This window comes from Jaculus jaculus, chromosome 13 (assembly GCF_020740685.1).
Source record: "Jaculus jaculus isolate mJacJac1 chromosome 13, mJacJac1.mat.Y.cur, whole genome shotgun sequence".
Classification (NCBI taxonomy): Eukaryota; Metazoa; Chordata; class Mammalia; order Rodentia; family Dipodidae; genus Jaculus; species Jaculus jaculus.
This window is the reverse complement of record NC_059114.1, coordinates 50,889,632-50,895,868: the sequence shown is the minus strand read 5'-3', so window position 1 is coordinate 50,895,868 and position 6,237 is coordinate 50,889,632.

Below are 6,237 nucleotides of genomic sequence, written 5' to 3'. Positions count from 1 at the left end.
TTCCTCAGCCTCAGGGCAAGTGGAGATTGGAGGACGTTGCTAGAGCCCAGGCAGAGTTGAAGCTTGCAGTGACCCTAGGGACAGAATCTACTGTGATAGATGACTACAGTGGGATGCAGCCAAAACCACAGCAAGGCAGGGACATATTGGAGAAGTGCAATGAGATTACCCTGTTGACTGCATCTCCCATTTCTCAAACCTGAACTGAAGCCAACACGTGAAGGAGTTGAAATGATGACTGCACAGAGATCAGCCTTCTAGACACAGGCAGAAAATAGATGCAGCCTGACTTTTGGGGTGGTGGCTATGCAAGAGGAACAGAGACTACTCCAGAAAAATTACCCCTTGTTTATGTCTTCAGTGGGAGATACATCTTCATTTTATACCAAATACAGCAAAACAAAAAATATTTTTGTGAAATTATAAAATTTCTAATACTATCATCTCAGGTTGGGATCTCCTAACATTTTTCTGCTGTCCTGTCATATGAAGACAACAAATCCAGGCTATGAAAAGCCTTGGGCCAACAGTGAAGAAAACCACTCCTGCTCACCTTAATTACTCTCCCCTGAGTGCAAGGCAGGAAAGACTGTAGAAAGAGATATATAAGGAGAAAGAAATTTCTAGTTAAAAAGAATAGTTTAAGATGTATATCAGAGTCAGCAGTTGAAAATGTGGCATGAATCTAGTGGCACTAAGCATCTCATTATTGTCACATGCCTCACATCCCTTCTACCAATTTCATCTTAAAAAAAAATACACACACACACACACACATACATACACATAGGCAGCCTGATTCCTGAATCCTGCCGGTTTCCTGTCTTAACAGGCAATTGTTTTCTTCCTTTATACATGTATTTCCATCATGATGAAATCCACCATGCTGGAAGATAGCCAGGAGACACTTGTCAGAGAGGCTAGGAATGATACCACATAACCCTTACCTTTTTGTTTCCCAAGACAGTAAATCTAAATTAATTTACTTTCTTTGTAGATTACTCAGACTTGGGTATCATGTTAGAGTAAAAGAAAACAGATTGCCAAGATTTGACAGAACCTGAGACGGGCATGGTGGCACACACCTTTAACCTCATTCAGAAAGCAGAGGTAGGAAGATTGCCTTGAATTTGAGTTTGAGGCCACCCTGACACTACATCGTGAATTCCAGGTAAGCCTGAGCTAGAGTGAGATGCTAACTTGAAAAAAAAAAAAAAAAGATTTGACAGAACCAGTTAGCCAAATCTAGTCACATTATCTCCATTCAGATTAATGAATGCTATATGAGCACAGCAAAATATTGTCTAGTTCAAACTATTCTCATTATTACTCTCTATTCTAGCTCTACCTTAATTATATGGAGAATATAATTTAAATTTTAAGAGTAAAGTAGCCAGTTTCTTTGCATGTCAATAAGGATTAAAGTATGTAGGTGGTTGAGGAAACTTGCTCTTGCTGATGGAGATACCAGATATAAACCTCAAGATCCTCTTTCTCACTCTCCTGACACCTTATACTATCGCTTCTCTTGGCTGAGGTTTCCCTACTTTGCGAAATCCTGGTGACCATAATCAAGGGACTCACTTTGTCCATGAAATACTGGTTTCCTCTAGTGCACCCAACTCTTACAGAGGCACACTCAGGAGGGCTTCTGTACCAAGATTTCCCAGTACATTACTGACTTTCCAGGGACTTGACAAGGTATTAAAATTAGTCCTGGAAGAGAGTTAGTCCCCAGACAATCAGCGCGTCTAGTGCCAGAAGGTGCCACATGGGCGACTGGGGGAAAATGACCAATATCTGTTCAAGCATCTAACCTACTTAGCAGTAAATAACCTGTTGTGATGCCCACACAAGTGCAATAGTGGCACACAGCCATGGTGGGGAACCAACTGCTCTTGCTTCAGCTAACTGATCCCCTCAGTGGTACGGGACCCATAGCTGGAGCTAGGAAACAAGCCAGAACCATATCCAAACATAAGCCTATACCTATTAAATTCTCTGTAAAAAAAGTAAGGGTTATCTCATTTGTCCTGGTGCTAACTTACTCTCCATTGGAGAATCTGCTTCTCTTTTTCAGATAGATGTAGATCCTAAGGAGACAGCCACCCCATGGTACCTCAAAAAGGCCTCAGCTGAAACTAAGACAAATTGGTGAAACAAGCAAGGGTGCTGTTTTTCTGGTGAACTGGATACCAGCACAAGGGTGAAGGAGATCAACACAGAGAAAAATCAACTCCTACCAAATCAGAGAGCCAGAGACCCAGAGGACCCCAACACCTCATCACTGAAGCAGACCAAAATGGACCCAACATGGCTCAGGAAAATTTTGCAGAAGAGGGGGTGGAAAGTATGTCAGAGCCACATGTTAGAGACATTTATCGTACCCATAACTGAGGACTAACTCCACAATGCATGACCCATATACCTCAACAAGGAGGGGCCAAGGGGAGGGGGTAAGTCACAGATGAGCCTAATAATGGTACCAAACTGACTGTATTTGCTGAAACTAATTAATAAAAAAATAAAAAATAAAATAAAATAAAATTAGTCCCTAATCATTATAGTTCAGATAATCCTTGGTTTAGGAGAGAGATTTTCCATGAAGATAACATCTTTGCTAGTACTGTTACTTGAGGTGATTTGCTTATCTTTTTTATACCCAAGGTGAGTGACTGTGATTGTTTTTTCATTATGGCACTAAGATATACATTTCAATAACTCTCTAAAAACAATGAATTAAGATAGCAAGATTGTTAAAAGTCCATAATAAAACATAGGATGTTTAAAAGAAAAACAAAAGGATATTACAGTGGAAATAGGCCCAACCCATGCTTTCTTAACTGATTCTCAATCCTTTACTAAAGCCATGGTCTCATAACTTCAGAAGAATTATAACAAGCCACATGGCAAAAAAAAAAAAAAAATCCCCTCAGATTGTTGAGGATTGTACCATTCCCTAGACTGCTAGGAACCTATACCCTTAGCTTCACTCCACTATGAAGTCTGAGCCATGTGAAGACAGGATAAAAGTGTGAGTTGGGCTGGAGAGATGGTTTAAGGTGCTTGCCTGCAAAGCCCAAGGACCTAGGTTCGATTCCCAAGTATCCACATAAACCAGATGCACGCGGTGGTACGTGTGTCTGGAGTTCATTTGCAGTGGCTTAGCAACCATTCTCTCTCTTTATCTGCCTCTTTCTCTCTCAAATAAATAAAACAAAAATAGTAATAAATTAAAATTTACCACCTCTTTTATTACTTTGCAAAGTTGAATTGGTGCCTATAACTTGGATCCATCAGCAACATGGGGATCCTAGTATTTCAAGTGTAGATTTTGCATCCACACACGAAAAAAAAAGTACAGTTACGAAATATCTAGAACTGAGGCAAACATCAAATTCTAAAGAGAAATAAGGACCCTATCTTGACATGACGTAGTAATGACCAAGGAAACCCACCAGACTGGGTTGTAACTTCTGGTGTCTGCTATGCTCCCGGGGAATCAGTCTCTTGTCAAGATTACGTGTTCCTCCTGAAGGAACGGAAGCAAAGCCAGTCCCCTAATAAAACATCAGTGTTTCAAGGCAAGCTAAGAAAGTGGAATGTCAAGATGTTTCTTTCAGTTTATGGGAAATATATGGACATAAAGAGGTCAATTCTATTTTACACTGGCAGTGTGCGTCCTAAATGGCTGGTTGCTAATTCTAGGCAGAAAAGGGGTTTTGGTGATTTGAGTTGGTTTGCTTCTTGTTTAAAAAGGATTGTTTCTCTGCTACTTAAATCACCACAAATTGTTTTCTATACCAGGTCAGAACTAATGGTATAGGCTTGAAACATATTATCAAATTTCTGTCAGTATTTGAGTTGGTGAGTGTTTTTAATGAAGCATACTATTATGATCACATACTTCTTTTGCTTATGCAGAAGTGATTTGCTTGCTCCATTGACTAAAGAGTTCTGTTATGTGATACATTTGCTTTGTATTAATATTATTCATAACTTACTCATAACTCAATTTGTGGTTCCACATTATACAATGAATGCAGATTGGTTTCACCTAAGGAAATTCTAACCTGACTTCTCCTGCAAGAAAAATAATACTCAGTATTCCATTAGCTGTTATCAATGTTACAAAATATTGTTCAAAAATTGTCCTCCTTCCTGGTCCTGGAAACGTCATTCACTTGATACCCTAACTTTATGTGACTTTGCTTTGAAATGTTATTACTCACACAGGATGGGTCATCCCAGCCCTTCTGCTCACAAACTCTTAATGCATTATTGTAATACAGTCAGTGATACAGATGGAATCAATAGACTTATGTCTTTCAACTGTCAGCATTTCCAAGTGCCAATAAAAATTTAAAATGAGGGCTGGAGAGATGGCTTAGCGGTTAAGCGCTTGCCTGTGAAGCCTAAGGACCCCGGTTCGAGGCTTGGTTCCCCAGGCCCCACGTTAGCCAGATGCACAAGGGGGCACACACGTCTGGAGTGTGTTTGCAGAGGCTGGAAGCCCGGCCCATTCTCTCTCTCTCCCTCTATCTGTCTTTCTCCCTATGTCTGTCGCTCTCAAATAAATAAAATGAACAGCAAAAATTTAAAATGAGTTTTTGACAAATGATCAAGTAGAAAAATATAATTGTCACCCCCCCACCACCTTTTCTAGACTGTCACCTGTCCTTCATGGTGCCTCCTCCTTGGCATTTGTCTGTACAATGTCACTTTACTATGTGTTTTACCACGTATGCTCCTTACCGCAGACTCCACTGTTGCCTTTGTATCACAACATAAGGTTTTTCCAAGAGAGAATATTCAACTCATCTTAATCAAGAATATTCACACTGTCTGAACCATTGCTTGAGGAAGACACTTTTTTATAGTGCAAACATGTTCCATTTCCTAATGATTATGAATAGAACAACAGTAAACATGGATGAGAAAAGATCTCTATAGTAAAGTTTAGGGTTCTTAGGGTATATGCCCAATAGTGGAAGAGCCAAGTCATGTTGTTGGTCTAATTTTTAGCAGTCTCAGGAACCTCCACACTGATTTCCAGAACGGCTGTACCAGTTTACATTCCCACCAATAATTGAGAAAGGCACCTCTTTCCCCACATCCTTAGCAGCGTGTATTGTCATTTGATTTCTTGATGATGGTATTCTGACAAGTGTAGGATGGAACATCAAGGCAGTTTTACTTTACATTTCTCTAATTGCTAAGGTTGTCAAACGTTTTTAAAGGTATTTATTGACTATGTGTATACTCATCTTTTAAGAACTCTCCTTTCAGTACTATAGCTCATGTTTTTTTTCTAAAATATTTTTTGTTCATTTTTTATTTATTTATTTGAGAGTGACAGACGGAGAGAAAGACAGATAGAGGGAGAGAGAGAGAATGGGCGCGCCAGGGCTTCCAGCCACTGCAAACTCCAGACGTGTGCGCCCCCTTGTGCATCTGGCTAACGTGGGACCTGGGGAACCAAGCCTCAAACCGGGGTCCTTAGGCTTCACAGGCAAGCGCTTAACTGCTAAGCCATCTCTCCAGCCTCTATAGCTCATTTTTTATTGGGTTGTTTGATCTCTTTTTTCATGTTTTCTTTCTTTCTATTTTTTTTTGTTGTTGTTGTTGTTGTTTGTTGTTTGGTTTTTCAAGGTAGGGTCTCACTCGAGCCCAGGCTGACCTGGAGTTCATTATGTAGTCTTGAACTCACAGACATCCTCTTACCTCTTCCTCCCAATGCTGGAATTAAAGGTGTGGACCACTACGTCCAGCTGATTTCTTATTCTTTAGTTTTATTTATTTATTTATGTATGTATTTATTTATTTATTTGAAGAGAGAAAGAGGCAGACAGAAAGTGAGAAAGAATGGGCATGACGGGGCTGCTGCAACCAAACTCCAGACACATGCACCTGGCTTACGTGGGTTGTGGGAAATCGAACCTGGATCCTTTTGCTTTACAGGCAAGTGCCTTAACTGCTAAGCCATATCTCTCTAGCTTGGGTTTTTTTTAATCTCTTTACAAATCCTAGATGTTAACATTCTGTCAAATATATAGTTGGCAAAGACATTCTCTTATTCTGTAGGCCCTCTATTTGCTCTATTAGTAGTGTCCTTCGCTACACAAAAGGTTTTGAATTTCATGAGGTCCCATTGGCCTGATTTCTTGGGTGATTGGAGTTCTATGAAGTCCTTGCCTATGTCTATATGTCTATTCTCTCCTCCAGTTCTCATGTTAT